This window comes from Stigmatopora argus, chromosome 5 (genome assembly GCF_051989625.1).
Source record: "Stigmatopora argus isolate UIUO_Sarg chromosome 5, RoL_Sarg_1.0, whole genome shotgun sequence".
Lineage (NCBI taxonomy): Eukaryota > Metazoa > Chordata > Actinopteri > Syngnathiformes > Syngnathidae > Stigmatopora > Stigmatopora argus.
In genome coordinates this window covers 1,200,768-1,223,226 of record NC_135391.1, presented here as the reverse complement: position 1 = coordinate 1,223,226, position 22,459 = coordinate 1,200,768, and the positions used below count along the sequence as shown (strand labels likewise).

General features: G+C 40.3%; 1 long non-coding RNA gene across 2 annotated transcripts in view; it reads right to left on the bottom strand.

Annotated features, from left to right (window-relative positions):
- Positions 1 to 22,459, bottom strand: part of LOC144074418 (uncharacterized) — a 79,136-nt gene that overhangs the window by 36,025 nt on the left and 20,652 nt on the right. For both annotated transcript variants that reach the window (XR_013300292.1, XR_013300293.1), the window contains exons 5-6: positions 19,566 to 19,741; positions 5,328 to 5,436 (exon numbers count right to left, since the gene is read on the bottom strand). This is a non-coding gene — a long non-coding RNA (uncharacterized LOC144074418). The remainder of the gene's footprint in view (positions 1 to 5,327; positions 5,437 to 19,565; positions 19,742 to 22,459) is intronic.

Sequence of the window (22,459 nt, the reverse complement as noted above, 5' to 3'; positions counted from 1 at the left end):
CAAGAATAACAAAGTCACTATAGCAGACATATACATTATGTAAAACTAACCAAAATGAGTAAAAAAAAAACCAACTTTTTCTTAAAAATACCAACACCCTCGTAAAAACAGAAACATTTTATGAAAATTGCCAAGAAATCCATGTCCAGCGGTACATATTCCTTTCCGTTATCTATAATTCACTATAGGAGGATTTTTTTTATAAATGTTATTTATTTCTATAGAGCCCAAGTGGTAACATAATCCAATTTTAATAACACGATCATTTGGGAGGTCCAGAAGAAGCTTCCAATCAAGCTATTTAATCCCAATTTTCCGTATTTCCAACACGCTCTCACTGCGATATTTCTGTATTTGATCAACAGCGGCGGGCAAATATGACCAATTTCTGCAAGTCGCTACTTGGGAAAGGCGGCGTGTGGCTGGCTTAGCGCCGGCGTAAACAAACCCAAAGAAGCCGTGATGGGGTTCATTACAGAGTGGGGATTTTTTTTCATCTTCTTTTTAGCTGAAAATTGCTCGGCGGGGTGACGCGTCTCCGTATTTTATTACCGGCCGGTGTGCCACCGAGCCTCCGACTCCCCTCTTGCATTTTTTTCATTTGCATGAATTGGCCGTCATTATTCACAAAAATCTTTTTGCCCGAACGGAGCGAACGGCGACATCGCTCGGCTTCCGCTGCGCTCCCTCGCGTCTTTACCAACGCAAATTTTGGTCTGCGGTCATTTTCCGAAGTGCTTATCTTCACTAAAGTGGTGGGGGGTGCTGGAGTCTATCCCAGCGGTTAGCCAATCTTATGGAAGAAGGGGACAAACAACTGCTTGGGACAGTTTAGCGTCCAATTAGCCTAGCATGGATGTTTTTTGGGGTGTGGGGATGGCCAGCCAATCGTAGGGCACCCGTGTTTAGATGTGATCGTTTAATAAAGTTAGCTCATTGGCTAGCATTGATGAACGTCCAATTTAGTTTGACTGGGGGGACGGCAGCGATGATTTGTTTGCTTCCAGCCTCCTAGTTAAAAGTGAATTGGGTTTCCATCTTCACCAATGGAAGCCAGTGAGTTAATATCGGGGAACCTCTACTTACAAAATCCTAGTCACAAATTCATTTTGTAAGTAGAGGTTAAAGTAGGGAACCTCTGCTTACAAAATGAATTGGTCCCCCCACTAATCAAATACCAAATATGCCTCTACTTACAAAATCCAAGTCACCAATTCATTTTTTAAGTAGAGGTACCCTACTCTAATCTCTACTTACAAAATGAGAGGTACCCTACTCTAACCTCTACTTACAAAACCCAATGTTTTTGTACAAAATTTTGTAAGTAGAGGTTCCCTACTCTAACCTCTACTTACAAAATGAATTGGTGACTCGGATTTTGTAAGTAGAGGCATATTCGATATCTGATTAGTAACATTTGTTTTTGTAAGTAGATGTTAGAGTAGAGAATCTCTACTTACAAAATGAATTAGTGACTTGGATTTTGTAAGTAGAGGTCCCCCGATATTAACTCACTGGCTTCCATTGGTGGAGATGGAAACCCAATTCATTTTGTAAGTAGAGGTTCCCTACTCTAACCTCTACTTACAAAATGAATTGGTGACCTGGATTTTGTAAGTAGAGGCATATTCCATATTTGATGACTAACATTGGTTTCACGATCTTTAGTCTAAAGTCAAAATGGCTTGGACCACCATTTTGTCGGCGTGATGACGCTTTGTTATTTCGGAGCGCTTTGCCAAGAAAAGCCGCCTTAAGCGTGTTCGTGCAAACCTGGGGAACGTATTTTCCGCCGCGGCGGTAACAGGATTGTCTTCAGTTGCCGGGGAAGTCTCCGGGGAGAGACGACGGGTCTCGTGGAGCTGAGGTAGCACTGCACAATACATATTTTATTTCTTTTTTTTTTTTTGCTGGGCACGACTTAGTGGAGTGGTGCAGGCGCCAGTTCCGCAGTGCCTGACGACCGACTATCTGGGTCACGCTGATAAACCCGTCTTGCTTTCTACACGGGTTTTTCTTCAAAAAAAAAAACAAAGTCAATTCTTATCTTGTTCATTTAAAAAGTCAAAGAACATCCACGATATACTCGAGCGGCTAGCGTGTCGGCCTCAAAGGGTCGAGGGTTCGATCCCACGTGAGATTGCATCTTCTCCCCGGGCTTGCGTGGGATTTCTCCGGGTACTCTGGTTTCCTCTCACATTCCAAAAACATGCATGCTAAGCTAATCATATGCTAAATTGCCCTAGGTATGAGTGATTGGTTGTCTGTCTCATCATGCCCTGCGATTGGCTGGCCACCAATTCAGGGTATCCCCTTGGCCTGGTGCATGCGAGCAAGCGTGGGTTAGATTCCCGCTGGGTGACAATGTGATTGCAAATTTATAATTGTGACTTATATATGTATTTTTTAGGCTAGTTTGATGTCTTCCCTAATTTGTACTCCATTTTACTTTTGTTTCTTTAACGTATGTTTGTTCACGGTTTTTGATCCAGTAAAAAAAAATGCCCTGACAAAAATCCGACATATACACGTTTCTTTTTTCCTCTTCAATGTATATATATTTTTAAAAGATGCAGACACTATGTTAAAGAGTCAGTCGTCTCATAAAAGACGATTCCCGCTGGGTGACAATATGATTGCAAATTTATAATTGTGATTAATATATGTATTTTTTAGGCTAGAGCTAACCCAAAAACATTTTCCCTAATTTATTCACCATTTTACTTTTCTTTCTTTTACGTATGTTTGTTCAGTTTCAGATCCAGTAAAAAAAACGCCCTGACAAAAATCCGACATATACATTTCTTTTTTCCTCTTCCATGTATATATATATATATATATATTTTTTTAAAAGATGCAGACACTATGTTAAAGAGTCAATCGTCTCATAAAAGACATGTTGCCACCGGCGCCCCGGTTGCCGCCTCGCTATTTCCGAGCCCGGTGCTTCTACATGATGAAATAAGTCAGCTTATCTACGTTGCCAGCGAATATATTTTCTTTGCGCCCCACCGGCGGACATTTTTTTCTTCCGGGCGAGCCGTCTCGTTTCTGCTCGTTGACCCGCGAAGGTCGGCAACGCGCTCCTCGCTTCCGCGGAGACCGTCGTCAATTTGCCGAAGATGTGATATGATAATCGGCTTTCGCCCGTCGTCCATGAGAACAGAGAGCGTTTATTTAGAAACGCCCGTTGGTCTTTAGCGGCGAGCCGCGGTGGTCTAGCCGACGCTAACGGAAAGCAAAGTAAATATTAATGCGAATGATTACATTTCTCGTGTTCTCAAATCACATGATTTGTATCGCTAATGATATGGCCTAAAGAGCCAAAGGCTTTTATGCAAATCTATCCTCATTTAGTGTAAAGTGATAACCTCAATAGCTACGAACATATTTCCATAACAACATAGACACGTGTGTGTGTGCATGTGTGTGTGTATCTCTATGTGTACGTGTGTGTATATCCAAGGCATATTATTCTAAAATAATCGGATTAGAGGCCAGATTAGTCATTTAAAAAGGAGCTCATTAATAAGTAAATGAACTCATTTATTCCTTCATTTTCAAACACTGGACTTTATAGGATGAATCATTTGAATAATTTGAAATATTTTTGGAAATATGGGATTTGGCCCGGGTGGGTGGGTCCTTACTGTAGTGTGGAGTCTGCATGTTGTCCCCGGGCTTTGTGTGGGTTTTCTCCGGGTACTCCAGTTTCCTCCCACGTTCCAAACACATGAATGTTAGGCTGATTGGACACTCTAAATTGCCCCTAGCTATGAGTGATTGGTTGTCCGTCTCTTCGTGCCCTGTGATTGGCTGGCCACCGATTTAGGGTGTCCCCCATTTGTTGCCCAAAGTTCACTGGGGTAGGCTCCACCACCCCCCGCGACCCTCGTGAGGATTAGCGGTTCGGAAAATGAATGACTAAATATATACCGCATTTTCCTCACTATAAATTCCAGTTTAATTAATCCCTATCCCATCTGAAGTCGGACGACGCCCTGGACTGGTCGCCAGTCATTCATTCATTTTCTACCACCCATCCTCCAAAGGGTTGCAGGGATTGCCGGAGCCTAACCCAACTGTCTTTGGGCGAAAAGGAGACTACACCCAAGACTGGTCGCCAGTCAGACATAGCACACACAGATTGGTCGCCAGTTAGTTGGAGTTATCGCTAAAATGGTTTTATGTATTTTTAGGACAAACTGCCAGAGTGACCACAGGAATGGCGAATTAGTGTCTCGCTCATCCGCTGCCAACCTCTCTCAGTTGAACGGGATTGGACGCCGATGGGCACGAGCGGCAGCCAAAGCCTTAAAATGCCAAACAGACTTCCCCGAAAAGAAAGGCTCCATATTTGATGCTTCTTTTTTGATATCTTGACATTCCTGGCAGATACTCCACTAGGGTGGATCCCCGTGGGACCGCTCGTCCAAAAACCCCCAGAGACGAGCGTGCGGCGAGTCGGCGTTGAGGTTGAGAGACACCCGGGGGCCTCTGGCGGGTCGCTCGAGAAAAAAAAATAAGGATGGAGAGTTTTAATAGAGCGGCGTTTTCCCTCTGGGAAGTCCGTGCCGATATTACGACTGGGGTTGGCAAAATGAAGCGCATCCATTTGGAGGATGGCGACCGCTGGCGGGGGGCGGGGCCTCTCAACACCCATCTTGCCACCTTGTCTATCACACACGGCAAGCTTGGTCCTGTCAAAATCTTCCCTGAGGAACGTTATGTCTTTCATTCGTTAATAACGCCGCTTATCCTTTAACTAATTGAGTAGATTGGACCTGGAGGGTGACTGGTTAGCGGGCCGGCCTCACAGTTTAAAGGTACTGGGTTCGAATCCAGGTCGGTCCAGCTGTGTGGAGTTTGCATGTTCTCTGCGGGCCTGCATGGGTTTTCTCTAGGTCAAGGGTGTCAGACTCGGGTTGGTTCGCAGCCCCCATTAACGTCAACTCGATTTGATGTGGGCCGGACCATTTTAGATATAATTTTTAGATGTTTTTAAAAATACAAAAACAAAAACAGCAGAATGCCAAATTACAAGTCCGTAACTATCACTTATTTAAGTCTTTTGCCGAGTAAACGCAGCTTATGGAGAAGCACCACCAATTTCGTCACACGCAGTTTCTGGGTGTGATGACAAGTAGGCTTTTTGTGTTGTTGATAATGACGACAGGGCCTACGTCCGATTATTATTATTATTATAAATTTATTAAATGAACTGGATCAAAAACCCTGAATATTCAGTTTTTTTTATAGATCTAAAACAATGTTTATTTTAGCTTGCTAAGATAGCTAGCTGGTTGAGGACTCAAAATTGTTCCTACCTCTGATTGGTTTTTTGTCTCCTTGTGCCCTGGGATTGGCTGGCCACTGATTCAGGGCGTCCCCTGGTGCCTGAAGTCAACCAGGATGGGCTCCAGCACCCCCTGAGACCTTTGTGAGGAAAATAAAATGAATGAATAAATAAGCTAAAAGTGGCTGAGATAAGAAGACTACACTGCAGGAGGAAAAAAAAAATCACAAAATCCTGCCAATGTATTTTGGGAGGATTTTTCAAATACATATTTGCGAGCGAGCGAGCAAGATAGAGAGAGAGAGAGAGAGAGAATTATGTCACTCACTCATTGGAGCCTTCTTCCATTTCTCAGCGCGAGTATGTGAATGTTTGCAATATCTCCGTCTTTAAAGTGTGCATTTTTGTGACGACGTAAAGCATCGATCAAGTCCGTCTTGTGAAAAAAAAATGCATTCCATACAATTTTTCGCAATGAACTTTCCAGTAAAGTGTGTTTGCTAAATCCTCAGGGAGTCCATTTTGTCTTGTGGCTTTTTCTACAAGGCAGCCATATTGAAAAAGTAGCAAGTAAGTCAGTTTTTTTTCCTGAATTATGCAAAATACAGTTCATTTTTTTCTTAAATTTCATTCATAGACTTCAAAATAAATGTTGTTTAGCATTTTATCTGTTTTATCTTTTCTCTATTTTGAAATAAATGACTATCGTCCGCATTGTCTTGCGTCATGACGTCAACTTGCAGTTTCGTGCATGTCGTCCTTTTATGCGCATATACTTCGATTCAGTCATCATTGCTTCTAATGTCAAAATATATCGATTTTTTACATGCTTCATATTACTGCAAAAGTTGTCACTTTCGAACAAGAAATAAAACAAAAAAATTAAAAGTGGACTTAATCATTCATAGACATCAAAATAAATTTTGCTTAGCGTTTTACTCTATCTTTTCTCTATGTTGAAATAAATGACTGTATTGGCCGCATTGTCTTGTGTCATGGCGCCATAGCGTCATGACATCATGACGTTGTCAACTTGCAGTTTCATGCATGTCATCCTTTTATGCGCATATAAGCCGTTACCCCGATTCAGTCATCATCTTTTTAGTCTGACAAATGCGGCTTGGATGCGAGTAAATATGGCCATTCAAAAAATGACAAACCTTTCTTATCGTATCTCCGGCATTGTCTCACGTTATGGCGTTTCGTGCATGTCAAGTCTAATTTATGCGCATATAAGCCGTACTCTCAATTCAGTCTTTTTTTGTTGTTGCCACAAATACGGCCTATATACGAGAACATACCGTATTTTACTACAATGAGTAACATTAGCACATGAAGTATTATACCGTTAGCGCTTTGTACGGTCTTATTCATACTTTTGACTAATGATGTGCTTTGAAAAACCGTAAAATTGACAGTGCAGTTTGTAAGGCGTCCAATCCTGTGCGGTTGCGGTCATTTTTTTTCTCTCTCGGCGGTAAAAGGATTTTTTTCACTCTCTTTTGTAGGATCTGTAAATACATTAGGAGTGTGCTCTCCGTACAAAAAGTGCCTCGAGGTAACTTGTGTTATTTTTTGCTGGAGTATTAAATAAAGCAAAGTGTTTGGTTGACATATCACGGGGAGCCGTCGCTGCGGAAGGCCGGCAGCCGGTGTAATGCTTTCAGGCAGTTTGTTTTGTAATAGAGAACGAGAAGCTATCTTATCGTGGAATAAAGACGATACAAGCAAAACAAAATGTTGGAGGCCAGGGGTGTACAAACATGTTTTTTTTACAAATTCGAAACAAGTCCTTTCATTTGTTAAAGAGCGGCTTGATATTGGGTAAAAAAACGGTCAGGTTTTGAAATTTAATGAAATATAAGTCGGACCTGCCAAAGAATACACAATAAAAAGGAAAAGTCTATAGTCATATTTCTACTTACGAATGCCTCTAGGTATAAAAGTTTCAGGTTACAATTTTTTTATATGCAAATGAGTGACTGTAGATACGAAAAAGATCCAAGTTAAGAAATCCTTCAAAAAGTAAATGCATTTCCTTATTAAGCGATTAAAAACTGTACAAATGCAACGACGCACATATTTTCACCCACACACACACAGGGCACACGTAAAAGTCTAAAATGTACTACAAAGTGGACGGCTTTCGGGGAGATATTTCAGTGGCGCAGGGCACATTTTTCTCTGCTTTATTTATTTTAAGACATTAATAAATAATTTATTTATAATTTTCTCTCATTTTTGTGTTTCCTCACATCTTTCATACAAATTTGGGACACTTTGACCAATTTTTAAGGGTTTAGTTGGTAGTTGTGTCAGGACCATGGAACAAATTAGTGCATTTACATATAAAGTACACTTCTACTTACGAACTTTTCAAGTTACGAAAAAAGTCTTGGAACCAATTAATTTCGTAAGTAGAGGTACAATTGTATATGTATATATGAAACGCAATGGAGTCACCATTTTGGAGCTTCATTTTCTTTTATCTGATTAGAAACCAAGAAAAAACATGTTAAATTAACAATATTAAAACGGAGAGTAACAGGCTAAATAGGCATTTGTGAATGTAACAAAGTATTTTGTAAAAACACGGAGCCAATTTTATTGGCCATCTTTTCGGAGGGGTGTCCAAAGCCAGATTCAATAGTCCGTGTTACTCATAAAAATTCCAAATATTTCTCTCGGTTCACGGTTTGAAACCCATCTCTGACCTAATACTTTGAGAAAAGGAATTGTTTACCAGAAAAAAAATGTTCAAGCGGGGCAGAAATCACGCCACTGCAACATCTTGTCATTTGCACTTGGCTGCTTTTTTGCCTCGCTGAGATGACAAATATATTTATATATATATATATGTTATATGTATAAATGAATTTTACCCTTTAAGGGAGGGACAGCGATCCTCAAAGTGGACATTTCTCCAAAAGTCAACTTAACTTTTTATTTGTGGTCGTGGGTATTTATTTTTTGGTTAGGACTGCATATCTTCACAAGGTGCGCAGGGGTGCTGGAGCCGATCCCAGCCAACTGTGGGCAGTCAGCAAGGGACAAGTTGATATATTTTTTTACTTCAATGAATGATAATTAGAATTTTTATCTATTTTTACGACTCGTTTTTTGTTTAAATGACTATTCAAATGTGTTTTCCCCCAAAAATGGATCTTTCAATGAATTCATTCATTTTATTTTTATCTAATTTCCTTGTATTTATTTAAATGGGATTGTTAATATTCGAATTTGTATTTGATTGGGCATTGCAGGCAACACTCATGCTAAGATTGGATATCAAAATGGAGATCCCCGTCCTATAGAATGCCATTAAATATAAAAAAAGGAAGTTTTATCGCGGGGAACACATGAGCACTGGCAGGTCTGTTCCTCAGTTTTCTTCAGAGAGCGACGAGAAGGTGCGGCGGGCACGCTGGGTCATTCCGTCTGGAGTGCCAGACAGAGAAGAAGAAGCATTGTTCGACGATTGGACGCCGGCCAAGCTGCTTATCAACTTGTATTGAGTGTGCAATAAAAGACTCGCCGTGATTTAGCCAAGGCGCCATTTTCTTGCATCCAGTCAAATTGTTCCTTTATCCACCTTCAATGGCCAGGTGTTTAAAGCTAAAACGTCTATAAGACACAACAGCAGTGGGTGTATTGTTGGGAAAAAAATTGGGTAAAAAGGACTGACATTTTTTTCTAATGAGTTGTAATATGGGGAGATAAAAACAAATCCATTGCAATAATGCAATAATACCCTTAAAGCAAGTTCAATTCCATGGATTGATTGACAGTAATCCCTCGAATATCGCGTTAATGTCGACCAAACATGGCCGTGATCATTGAAAAATCGGCAAGTAGGATCACCCCTATTATAAAACATATTTCTAGTCCTAGTAGCTAGAGTGACTTCTGCTTACAATTTTCAGCGTGGATTTTCACATTTTTATGAACTTTAAAAAATTAAAATAAAATGAAAATAATTTTAAAAATAATAATAATGAGAAAAAAATCGCAAAGAAGTCAATTTGCGATATGCAAAGTTGCTTATGAGTTTCAGCGTGGATTTTCATCATTTTTATGATGTTTACAAAAATAAAAGTAGAAGAAAATTGCAATAAGTCAAGTCATGATCATCGAGGAAAGTCTATTGCTTATTTATTTATAATTATTATTCATTATTTGTTTGTTGGTTGTTGTTATCTGTGCACTACCATGCTTATCTACTGAAATTGACGTATACCCTATTTTTCAGACTATAAGCCACACCTGAGTATAAGTCGCATTTTCGGAAAGGCCATTTTTGATTGGATCGGAAATTAACAAGCATACATTAAAGGTATAATAGTAAAATGGAGGACAATGAGCTAAATAGGAAACAACAGTTTTTCATATAAGCCGTTATGTCGATTCAGTCATCATTTTTTTTGTCTGACAAATGCGGCTTATATGCGAGTAAATACAGTCATTCAAAAAATAAACCTTTACCCACCCCCATAAAACACAACAGAACAGCTTTCTGTCCTCAAACAGAGAAAAAAATACATCAATAACTCATACTGGAATACTAATTGCAGGCTCAGTCAAACTATGAAAAAGTGCAACATCTAGTGCAGAAATTACGGTACTCATACGACAACAACTCAACCCTCGACTGAGATATTTTAACGTTGTGTGTCCCCGCTGGGTTGTTTTGGCAGCTCTAGTGAAAAATGACAATCCTCGTTAAGCGAGATGACTCATTTGGCATTTGGTGAGATTTCCGCTTTTAATTAGCTGGCTTGTTTTGTCTTTTTTTAGTCTTTTTGCTGAGTCATATCTACGGGGAAAATGCCAGTGGAACGATGGGAGGAGCTGATTAGAGCTGTCATCTAACCCATTAAAATAAAGAAATACCCCCAATGAGCCATTTGCTTCACCCAAACTCCTGACGTTGCTAAATCGGGGCGTGCGCTAGCACCGCCGCGGGAAACCGTTCCCGTTTAGCGCTGAAACTTCTGCTTCACTTGGACACCGAGGACGTTAGATCAGATAAATTAAAGAGAGATGTCCCTGATTGGATCAAGTGATTGGAAATACATTTTAAAAAGATCTGTTTTTTAAAAAATGTATTTTTAAATTTTCAAGTATTAACTCGCCGGCTGCCATTAACGGCGTTAGCCGTCCAAGTCGTTTCGACGGAGTTGAAGCGATGAAATATTTCATCGACTTTTGTTAAAGTCTGGTTTTAATAATATTATGACAACATTCCTATTCATCAGGTAAATATTTACAAGGAGGTAAACACATTTACGGAAATGAGTGTGCATAACATGACTAATAGAATTGTGAATGTAATAAGAAAAGCAAGCACTGTGAAATTGACTCATGCCTTCAAATGTTTAACTTCAATAAGCAGCATTTGTGAATAAAGGTGAGCTTTTTTGTCTCGAGTGGGTGAATATTTTCCTTCCTCTTTGCCGCTAACGTAAGTAGCAAACAATCGTCATTGCGAGGCATGCAAACAATTTTAAGGCAAAACATGGGAACTGATTTGTTTCACCATTTTTGCTTGGCACACAACTGTTGGCGGCCCTTTTGTTTCGCTAAAAAGTAGCAAACGGTGAAGTGAATTTGAGAAAGTGAAAGATTATTTGGGGATTAATAAAAAATGAATGGATTTTTGTCATTCAATTTAGGATTAATTCCAACCGTTTTAAGACACATTTCAAAGAATCCATTGTTGTATTTTGAATGAAATGTTTGAATGTTTTTTTAACATTTGACCTGACAACTTGACCTTTAACATAATTTAACTTTTAGCGTTTGTTTTTGGTTTCTGATCAAATAAAAATCAATCCCAGTTAATTACAGGCACCAATAGAATTGTTTGCCAGCCAATCACAGGCCACAACGAGACAAACAACCAATCTGTCATTGCTAGGGACATTGCTTAGCGTACAATTAGCCTAGCATCCGTTTTTTTTTTTACAAACTGAATGGAACCCAGCGGGGATTGGACCCTGTATCTCACAACTGTGAGGCAGAAGCGCTAACCAATGTTCCACTATTTATATATATTTTTAAAAATAAAATACGTTTCTGATAATTAGTTTTTCCTTGTACTTTTTTTCAGCGGGCGAGTGGTTAGCGATATCGCCTCGCAGTTCTGGGGTCGATGGTTTGTTCCCGGGGAAATCCTCACTGAGAGGCTTTTGCATCTTCTCTCTGGGCTTGCATGGGTTTTCTCTGGGTACTCCAAAAACATGCTAACTAGGCTAACTGTATGCTAAATTATCCTTAGCTAGGAGTGTGAATGGTTGTTTGAGTCATCGTCCCCTGCGATTGGCTGGCCACCCACTCAGGGCGTTCACCCGCCCGGTGCCTGTCGTTAACTGGGATAGCCTCCGGCACCCCCGGTGAGGCTAAGCAGTTCAGAAAAGGAATGAATGTGCTTTTATAACTTGACAACTATGGGTTGCCTCGACCCGTCCTTTTTTTCATGAGGAGAGTAACTTTTTACGAGATCGAATGAACGGTCGCCCGGAATGTCGGGGAAACTTTTTGCAAGACTTTTAAGCTCGTGGTGGCCTCCCATGAAATCAAATTGAAACAGAGAGCGGAGACGGAGGGGAAAAAAAGAGACAGCGAGAGGACGGGCTAATCCGCCTGGGCGACTTTGGGACCGACCGGCTCGCTTCTCCTTCTGGGCTGCTGAACATGGCTGAGCGCCGCCGGGCTGCCGGCCTGCCGGCGTGCGCAAAAAACGGACGCAATGTTTCCACATGAGCGGGAGAGGATGAGAAGAGCGACGGACGGAGACAATCCCCGACGTCCCCGTCGGAAGGTCGTTGGTTTTCCAGGCGCGTGTGGGTCCGCTAGCGCGCTCGCCGTAGAAAATTGACATGGCTGCAAATGGATTTCAGCACTCTAAATGCAAAATATGTTTGTCACGCTTATCCCGCGGCAAAAAAAAAAATTGCGGTAGAGGCACCGATGAAGAGCGCCGAGCGTAGCGAGCGAGGATATCTGAAAATCACCATCTGAGGTGTCCGTTATTTGGACGGCATGTTCCTTTGGGCCGTTTAGCTCATCAAACGAGACGCATGTTGACACATTCAATTTACAAAAAGAGTGCGCATTACATGTATTATGATGGAGTAAACGATTTTTAACATTCAATGTGTCGCCTTGGTAATGTTCCCAAGGCCTTCAATACGTTCTTTGCGAGCGGAGCCAGATTTTACCCCGTAAGACCGTACGTAGCACTCAAGGATGTGGAGTGCTCCAACCAGACTTTAATACTTAAGACCACAATCTTTAGAAATCAGATCACAAAACCAAAACTGACAAAAGACTTGGGGAGACCAGGAACACGACGGAACATGGCACGGAGTAAACATAGCAGACAATCTGACAATGACTAACAAATACGGGTTTAAGTAGACAGACAATGGCTGATTACCAATCACACGCAGCTGGTTACAAAAGGTTGTCACGGAGTAAACAAAGTAGACAATCTGACAATGACTAACAAACACGGGTTTAAGTAGACAGACAATGGCTGATTACCAATCACACACAGCTCGTTACAAAAGGAAGGGAAGCCCAGAAGGACCCAAGAGGCGAAGAGCTAACAAACCAACCAAAACCCCCAACAAACCCTAACACACTCACAGCTACGGTGAATTTAAAGTGTTCAACCCGCTAGCCAGCCTAGCATGCATATTATAGGTATCTGAGAGGAAACCAAAGTACCCGGAGAAAACCCACGCACACTCCACACAGTGAGGGCCCACCTGGGATGGAACCCTCGACCCACGTGCTAACCATTCACTGAGTCAATCTCCAGATAAACATGACGTTCTAGTAGCATATTTTGCTAACAACCGGTTGATTGCTTTTTTAAAACAGCGACACCTGTTTACAACGTATCGATGACATTTTGGGATACAAAATATCACGATATATCAAAATTCTGAAATACTGTCACACCCCTAATACCAACGATATTATTTTTTTCTTACTCTTATTCTATTTTTATTATTCGGGAAATTTCTCAAGCGCTACTTCTTGCGTGTCGCTTAGGCTTTAACGTTGTGGCGGTTCCATAGAAACAGAATCAAACATGTTTTGGCCCGTTTTTTATTGACTTTTGATTGAGAATAGCCATAATTCACGGGTCGATCTCTTCAAGAATGGCATCACGGCATATTAGCGGGTTATCCTTGGCGTGACTTTGAAAGGAGATAAGCTCAGCCAATGGGACGGACGGAGTTGATTAAGATAGCCGCGCTCCACCAAATCAGTGGGCGATTAGCCGCGGCCGGGCACCGAGCTGATAGCCCTTGGCACGCCGGATAGCGACGAGGTGGCGTATCTTGCCTAAACAGATGGCGGGAGTCGGCCCGCGTGAATGGCCATGCCCGTCGCCGCCCCTTTCCCATCCGTGCGAGTACTGGAAATGTTGTCTTTTGGCTGAAGCCACGTCGCCCCCTCCGATTAAAAGGGAGGCGACTATGAAGGACTGCATTTGAAATCAATGCCACCTCGGATTAAAGTAACCCTTAATCGCAACACTGTGTCGTAATCTAAGAAAAATAGTGCAGCGTTACAAGATCATAATATTCATACGGAAGGATTACTACGAGTATTGGAGTCAAAGTTTATCTCCTGTGGTATTTATCATTTTGTGAGCCCTGCTGGTACGTCAAGAAATGTTGAACAATGCTTTTTTACGATGATGACTTTTGAAAGCAAAGTGGTCTCAATCAGAGGACGTTTGAGGAAAAACCGACGACTGGCTGGGGTCCGACACCTTCAATGGGTCGCCGGCCCATCCCAAGGCACAATGAGATAAACCATGGGTGGCCAAGTCCGGTCCTGGAGAGCCCCTGTCATCCAGTCTGTTTTCTGGATGTCCCTCTTCTAGCACACCTGAATCCAATGATCAAATCATCAACAAACTGTCCAGAACCTTGATACCGATCCAGATGATTTGATTCAGGTGTGTTGGAGCTGGGAGATCTGGAATAAAGACCAGATAGGGGCTCTCGAGGTCCCTAACTTGGCCACCCCTGAGATAAACGACCATTCGTGCGCCTTCCTAATAAACATTTCAATTATCTTAGCATGCATGTTTTGGGGATGTGGGAGTAAACCAAACTACCCAAAGAAAACCCCTGGAGAACACGCAAACTCCAGAGAGTGAGGACCCACCTGGGATCAAACCCTTGACTCCAGAACCACAAGGCCTACACTCTGACCGCCATTCCACTCGGACCGAATCCCCTACTTCTACAAATTAGCCCTATCACGGAAAGCAATACCCAACTCTCCTGAGCCAGGAGGACATTTTAATCAAACCTGCTGACTCTAATTTGTCTTTAGTTTTAACAAAAGAGGTTGATTTTGAATGACATTCCACCGTCCACAAAAAAAAAAAAAGATTTGTGTTTCCAGATAGGGGAATTGTCTTCTCCGCTCTCTTTCCTCTTGTCTTCCTTCCTGTGCTGCCAGTGTCAATGTTCTGGATCAGTGAACGGGCCAGATGGCTGCAGACCACCGTCAGTCCACTCTGGCTCTCTCCTCCTCCTGCTACCCTTCACGCAAAAGCCCCCCCATCTCTGTCTTTTCTGTCTCCGATGGTGTTACAGAAGGCCAGACAATCCTCGCGCTAGCCCGAGGCTTTGCTGTCAAGACTTTGCCGAAGCCGCACGCATGCGGGGACGCACGCATGCGTCTCCCCTCCGAGAAATGAAAGCCCGCCTCCATTTGTATTCATGTATTCAATGTAGAAATGATTCTATACGTTGGAATAGCGATATTTGACTGGTCGATCAAAATGGATCGGACGCCTATCGCCGTCAATGAGCTAGCGTATTTACTCCCATATAAGCCACACCCTTAAAATTGTTGAATTTGACAATTTCTCGCGCATAAGCCGCCCCCTGATTCCCAATTTTCACGCCCCCATATTCGTGGTTTTAATAGGAAGTATAAATGTGTAACTTTGAAGGTAAAATCATCACACATGGTATTTCTGAGATATTGTATGAATCAAAAGCACATTATTAGGGTGAATATTATAAGGCAGTTAATATTCCTGTCTTTGTAAATGGAAAATATCAAATAATCCAATTTGAAAATAATAAATAAATCTATCTTGATGAGAACCTGATGATTTTTTAATGACAGAAGCAGAAGTTTAAGATGTTGTGGCCGCCATATTGTTGTTGTCAAAATATCTCGATTCTATTGATGGTTCATATTACTGCAATAGTTGTCACTTTTGGACAAGAAATAGCACAATAAAAATTTAAAAGTGGACTTGAATTTCATTAGTAGACATCAAAATAAATTTTGTTAAGCATTTTATCTCGTTATCTTTTCTCTATTTTGAAATAAATGACTGCATCGGCCGCATTGTCTTGCGTCATGTCGTCATGGCGTCATGTCGCCATGGCGTCATGACGTCATCTTGCAGTTTTGCGCATGTCGTCCTTTTATGCGCATATAAACGGTTACCTCGATTGAGTCATCATTTTTTAGTCCGACAAATACAAGTAAATGCGGTCATTCAAAAAATGACAAACCTTTATTTTTCTGCCTGATTTTTTCCTTTTTTTAAGGAATATAAGTGGAAGGATTCCAAGTTATCCCTCTCATCTTTTGATTTTTCTGAAAGCCATCTTTAGGGGAAAAAACATTCAAGTCACGTGTCCTCATAAAGAGACAAATAGGAAGAACGGATGGCTTTCTTTTCATATCTGGCCTTTTGGCCTTTGCAATTTTTGGTTGGCTTTGCTAAATAGAGCCGGCGTGGTGTTTCCAAAAGGATGCGGGTGTTTTAAAGCGGGAAGAAATGAAAGCCATTCCTTTTTCCCCCTTCATTTCCATTCGATCAATACCTTCTCTAACCCCACTAGCCTCCGAATAAACGATGGCGCATACGTACGTGTTCGTTTAACAATTGAGAGCGAGCAAGGTTGCCTGACGCTAATTAGCCATTAGCCGCACGGCGTGCCGGTCTCGGCCGGAATCGGCTTTTAATTGGAAGGCGGACTTAACGTTCAGTTATCCTATAAATGCTTTGTTTTTATTTACTTGTGGTTACCTGGGCGACCGAGTGGTTAGCGTTTGGTCCTCACGGTTCTGGGGTCGTAGGTTCGATCCCTGCTGGGTCCTCACTGTGTGGAGTTTTTGCATGTTTTCCTCAGGCTTGCATGGGTTTTCACCGGGTACTCCGGTTTCCTCCCACATCCGCAAAACATGTATGCTAAGCTAGCTGGTTGAACCCTCTAAATTGCTTAAACCTAGCTACGATTGGTTGTCCTTTATCTCCTGGTTCCCTGCAACTAGCTGCACACCAATAGAGGGTGCCCGAAGTCGGGTGGGATAGGCTCCAGCACCCCTGCAACCCTTGTGATGATAAGCGGTTGAGTAAATAAATCTTTTTAGCAGATCAATTTCAATTTTAGGGTGACGTATCGTTTTCGAAACAACGGTTATCTCATTGGGAGGACATTTAATTGTCTATTCTAACTAGTTTAAAGTTCCTGGTTCGAATCCCGACATTCTAACAAAAGGAAAATGTGATTATATCTTTTTTTTTTAAGAATACATTCTGTCTTAGCCAAGCAAAATGTTATCCAGTGGCAGATTTTTCCTATGGTCGCGGGCCAAAAAAAGAGAAGGGAGTCGATTATTTGGTCACAAAGCTGATTGCGCTCGATAATGAAAAGGTCAGAAGTCGCTAGTGGGCGAGCAGCTGGGTTTAAAACACCTTGTTAACCGTGGCCATGTGTGGAAATGCTTGAAATGACCCACTTAACTTTTGTGTGAACCCAGTGGGAAGATGGCATCGCACCTCCCACTATTTGTATCCGTCCGTTTAACACTCTCGTTGGATAACTTTTGAACCGTTATTTATTGGTCTTGAACGAAGATGAAAACATCCTTGAAGCTTGAGTTTGGCCTACGCTTTGTTGCATTTCTCACCTTTACCACTAGAGGGAGTCTGTCACTTAAACAGTGCCTCTTCAGTATTCGCAATCAATGTAGAAAACGGTGTAGAATTTCAGTATTTAGTTTTACATGAATAAATAATGGATGTGCATATAAAAAAAGTAAATGTCATGAATTAATTGGGTGTTATTTTTATGACTTAAAAAAACTTTAAAAAATAAAAAATCTGAGTCCTAGTAGCGTGGATTTTCACATTTGTATGAACTTTAAAAAATATATATATTTATTTTAAAATAATTAATATCAGGGGGGAAAAATCGCAAAGTAGTGAATTCGCAAAATGTCATGAATTAATTGGGTGTTATTTTTATGAACTTAAAAAAATAAAAAAATCTGAGTCCTAGTAGCGTGGATTTTTATATTTTTATGAACTTGAAAAAATATATATTTTTATGAACTTTAAAAAATATATATTTTTATGAACTTTAAAAATATATATATTTTTAAAATAATTAATAATGAGAAAAACTCAGAGTACAGCGTGGATTTTCACATTTTTATGAACTTTAAAAAATATATATATTTATTTTAAAATAACTAATATCAGAAAAAAAATCGCTAAGTAGTGAATTTGCAATAATTGAGGGATTACCGTACAACCTAAAAATATATAAAGGTGATCTTTTTTTCTACCGGATTCTGATTGTCTCTTTAACAAATCAAATTGGACAGATTTTTTTGTTGGCCCTGGCGTCCTTTAATTAAAAATAAAAAATGGACACCCCTGATCTAGCTACTAGTTAGAAAAAATAAATAAATACTTCAGCAGAGATGTTAGAGGAAGAAAAAGTGCTACTTGACAAACTAGTTTAGTGTTTAGCAAGACACCAAAAAAATGGATATGTTGTCGTGACCATGTTTTGATGCAAAAGTATACATTGTCCAACTGGGATTCGGCTCATATTGGATTGATTTCTCCAGTGCAAAAGATTCATTTGACAAAGTACAGCTTGCAAGAAACACTTGACTTATTGCCGCTCAATTCCATACTGTGTGCTCTTCTTCTCTACCACTTTTATTTCCTGCAGTTTAAACCGACTGACGGCCATTGACGGTCGTCGACGTCAAGCCTGGCAACGACGGCGCGTTTCAAAGCTCATTTCGCACTCAAGTGGGCCTTTTGTTTGCATATTTTTCCGATTGTCACGGACCGCTAGCCTGATTGAAATGACGACGCCGGCGTGCAAATTGCAAAGCGCGCCGGCTCGTTGTTGTCGTTTTTCTGCACCCGGGCGGAATTTTTTCAGCGGTTAAATGAGAACACGATCATAGCAGTCACAAAACATGAGTATGTTTTGCCTCCAAAGTTCCAATGGAACATTGCGGATGGGTTTTTTTTTTTTTCATTTTTTTTTTCAGACTCTTCATTTGCTTAACGCAGGAAAACCTCAAGGTAGAAAAAAAATGGGCTTTGTATTGTTTTCTTTTGCTTGATTCGTACAAGAATATGAAATGAGCTTTGGGAATAGATGGAAAATGACGGGGTTTGAAAAAAGTAAGTCAAGAAAAGTAGAAAATACTGCAAGATTTCTCATCCCAAGAAAAATGATATAACCACAAATCAGGTTTTACGATGACAGTCTCAAATTAAATGAGCAGTAAATTAAACAGTGTTACGTTAATTGTGAGGAATTTATTGTTCATTAATTTTAATCGCATGTTTGCTGGATAATTTGTATTAAAAATATCCAGAATGTTTTTGAAGCTTTTCTCATCGAAAACTGCTATCAAGTCCAAGTCTAGTTAAACATTAAGATTTGGTTTTTACTGGACCCGATTACCATGTCGTGCTTTGATAATGTTTATAAAACGTTTTAAATATAATTCCCCCCCAAAGTGAAATCTCATTAGCCGTTGGATTGTGATTTCTAAGATTCTTTGCGCTTATTAAGCGGCGTCAATTTTCCACTTAAGAGAAAAACAGTGGCAATACGCGCCGCCATGTAACGTCTCATTTAATGACCTGATGGGATTATCGTTTAAGAGTTAATTTTGAGAACGCTTCCCCTAATGAGCGTCAGAATTAGTCATTGTGAAGCTCATTAAGGAAATGAACTGGCGCCACAACAAGCATTTGGGGAATTGCACACAAAATGAGATGCGAGCCCGACAACGGAAAACCGTAAAACGTCGATCCCTGTTCTCTTACGTCAGCGATACTGGCTTTCTTTAACCCTTACTTTGAAAAATCTGGACACCGGGGTGTAGAAAAAATTAGAAAAACCATGTTTTCTTGTGGAGTCGAGGGTTAGAAAAGTAAGACACCTACCATTCAGTAGGTCCGTTGTTGTTCGTGCTTCCCTTTTTCTCTCAGTGGCGGTGCTTCGGCCTCCAGTTTGAACCTGTCTTTGGGACTTATTTCCTCCGCTTTTCCTTTGGCAAATTTCCTTTGTCTTCTAAGCATTCTGCTAAGACTTTCTTTTGTGGGAAGAGATCCAGTTGCTTCTAAGGGAAAATTCAATGTGCAGTTCTGAATTATAGTACTCGGAATTGCTTATATACACATGTATACACACATATACACATATATACATACATATATACACATACACACATATATATAAATATATATACATAGATAGATACATATACATATATACACACACATATACATATATATATATATACACACACATATATATATATATATATATAAATATATATACAGATAGATACATATACATATATACACACACATATATATATATATACATATATACACACACACATATATATATATATATATATATATATATATAAATATATATACAGATAGATACATATACATATATACACATATATATATATATATATATATATACACATATACACATATATACACACACATATATACACATGTGTATATATATGTATATATATATATCTATGTATGTATATATATACATATATATATACATACACACATACACACACAGTTTACAAGAAATTACAATTAATATACTAATAGTCTCAAAGTTTAGACTATAAGAAACAAACTACGGAACCCCGAACTGTACTGAGACAATGACTCAATTAACTGAGTGAGTCATCGACTAAATATCCATTCGACATATCGTCCGGCGACGATATGTCTGTTCGACAAACTGTCTGGCGACGAAATGTCTGTTCGACACTGTCTGGCGACGAATTGTCCGTTGACGAAATGTCCAAAGACACGTCCAATTTTGTGTTACGACGCACTGCACGATAAACACAACAAGTCAAATCCTTTTCCATTGAGTCACGAGGCCTCCGCCGGATCCCGTTAGGTCAGCGCTTTTTAAGAGCTCTGATTCACACAAATGATATTTTTGTACTTTTAATAGGATAAGTTTGTGTAAGTCCTGATCATTGAATTTTTGAATACTGCCGTCAAGAATGTATCGTTTATTCTGTGGGTGAAAAATACGATGTGGGCCTGAAAATTGACTTTCTCTCCTTGACTGTCAGAGTGCTTTGTTGACATGAATAGAAAATAAACTACTACTCAGGGCAGTGAATTTTTCACTTTGACAATACGGTTAACCTCGAGTCTTTTGTGCTAAAATGGTAACAACCTCACTAAAATAACTAAAAACCAAGCACGGACAAGCAAAGTAGATTTTACCAGTTATTCTTAAAAACTGAAAGCAGTTTTAGAAAACCTCAGCAATACTTTTGAATAAAATGGCAGTCCGATAAAGTCAAGTCAAATTGATTATAAAAGGTTTTGTCCCGTCTTCAACTTGGATTTTCTCACTTTTTTTAGCATTTGTTATAGCAAATTATAATGTATAACTCTTTTTGGGGGGGAGGTATATTAGACGCGTTGCTGTTTATTTAAATAGGCATACTTTGGGTCATATTTTAAAGCTAGATGTCGCCAATCAAAGCGCATTTGTTCTGTCTGCGCTCTACTTTTGGTTTGCGAAATGAATGTAAGACTCTCCGCAAGGGGATTGCAATGTCAAGCCGTATTGAGCGACCAATGCATTAAACTGTCGCTTTCCTTCTCCGCCACAACTTTGAAATATCTAAACGTCTCCCCCCACACTCCACTCTGAAAGAAAATACTTTTTGTCCTGACGCATTTACTCCCCGCGGGAAAGAAATGGGCACGTCGCGTAGCGCGGATAATAACGGTGCGTGGCTGGTGTCACATTTTCGCCACTTGTTGTGACTAAAATATCAAAACGCGTATATTGTGAAGCCGTCCACGTTGGAGGATTACCATCGATGGGCTCCAGGCTTTTTGAGGTCTTACAGCGGGAGAATGAACTTGGTGTCAGTTCCTTCATGCTAAAAAATATTCATATGCGGTATACCAAGGGTGTCAGACTCGGCCGCTTTAACGTCAACTTGATTTCACGTGGGCCGGACCATTTTAGATATGTTTAGATTTTTTTTTAATAAATGAATTAAAAGAACTGGATTAAAAGCCCTGAATATTCATTTTTTTATAGATCTAAAACAATGTTTATTTTAGCTTTAATATATTTTTATATTTTACAAAATGATTTTTGATCTAAAAACAGATAAAATGGATTAAAAAATTACAATGATTGATTTAAAAGGGGGAAAATCAGGAAATTTAATATACATCTATACTCTTCATTTGAATTTGATCCTAAAACAGAAAGTCGGCACTCATGATTTACTTTCCCGGGCCACACAAAATGATGCGGCGGGCCAGATTTGGCCCCCGGGCCGCCACTTTGACACATGCGGTATACGTACGCTATCGCTAACCAAAAGTTTCAAGACGAGAGACTATGTCGTTGTAAATTTGGCCGCATTATGTCATTTTCAGAGGGACAGAATCATGTAAAAAGATCTGGTTTGTAACATTCATTCATTTTCTGAAGTGCTTATCCTCACAAGCGTCGCGGGGGGTGCTGGAGCCTATCCCAGCTGACTACAGGCCCCAGGCGGGGGACACAGTGTATCGGTTTTTCACCCAATTGCAGGGCACGAGGACACAAAGGACAACCAATCATAGCTAGAGTTAGGCAATTTAGAGTGTTCAACCAGCTACCCTAGCATGCACATTATCCCGAGAAAACCCACACCAGAACATGCAAACTCCACACCGGAGGACCGACCTGGGATCGAACCCATGCCCCCAGAACTGCGAGGCGGACCCGCTTACCACTTTACCACCGTGTTAAATTCTACTATTTATTC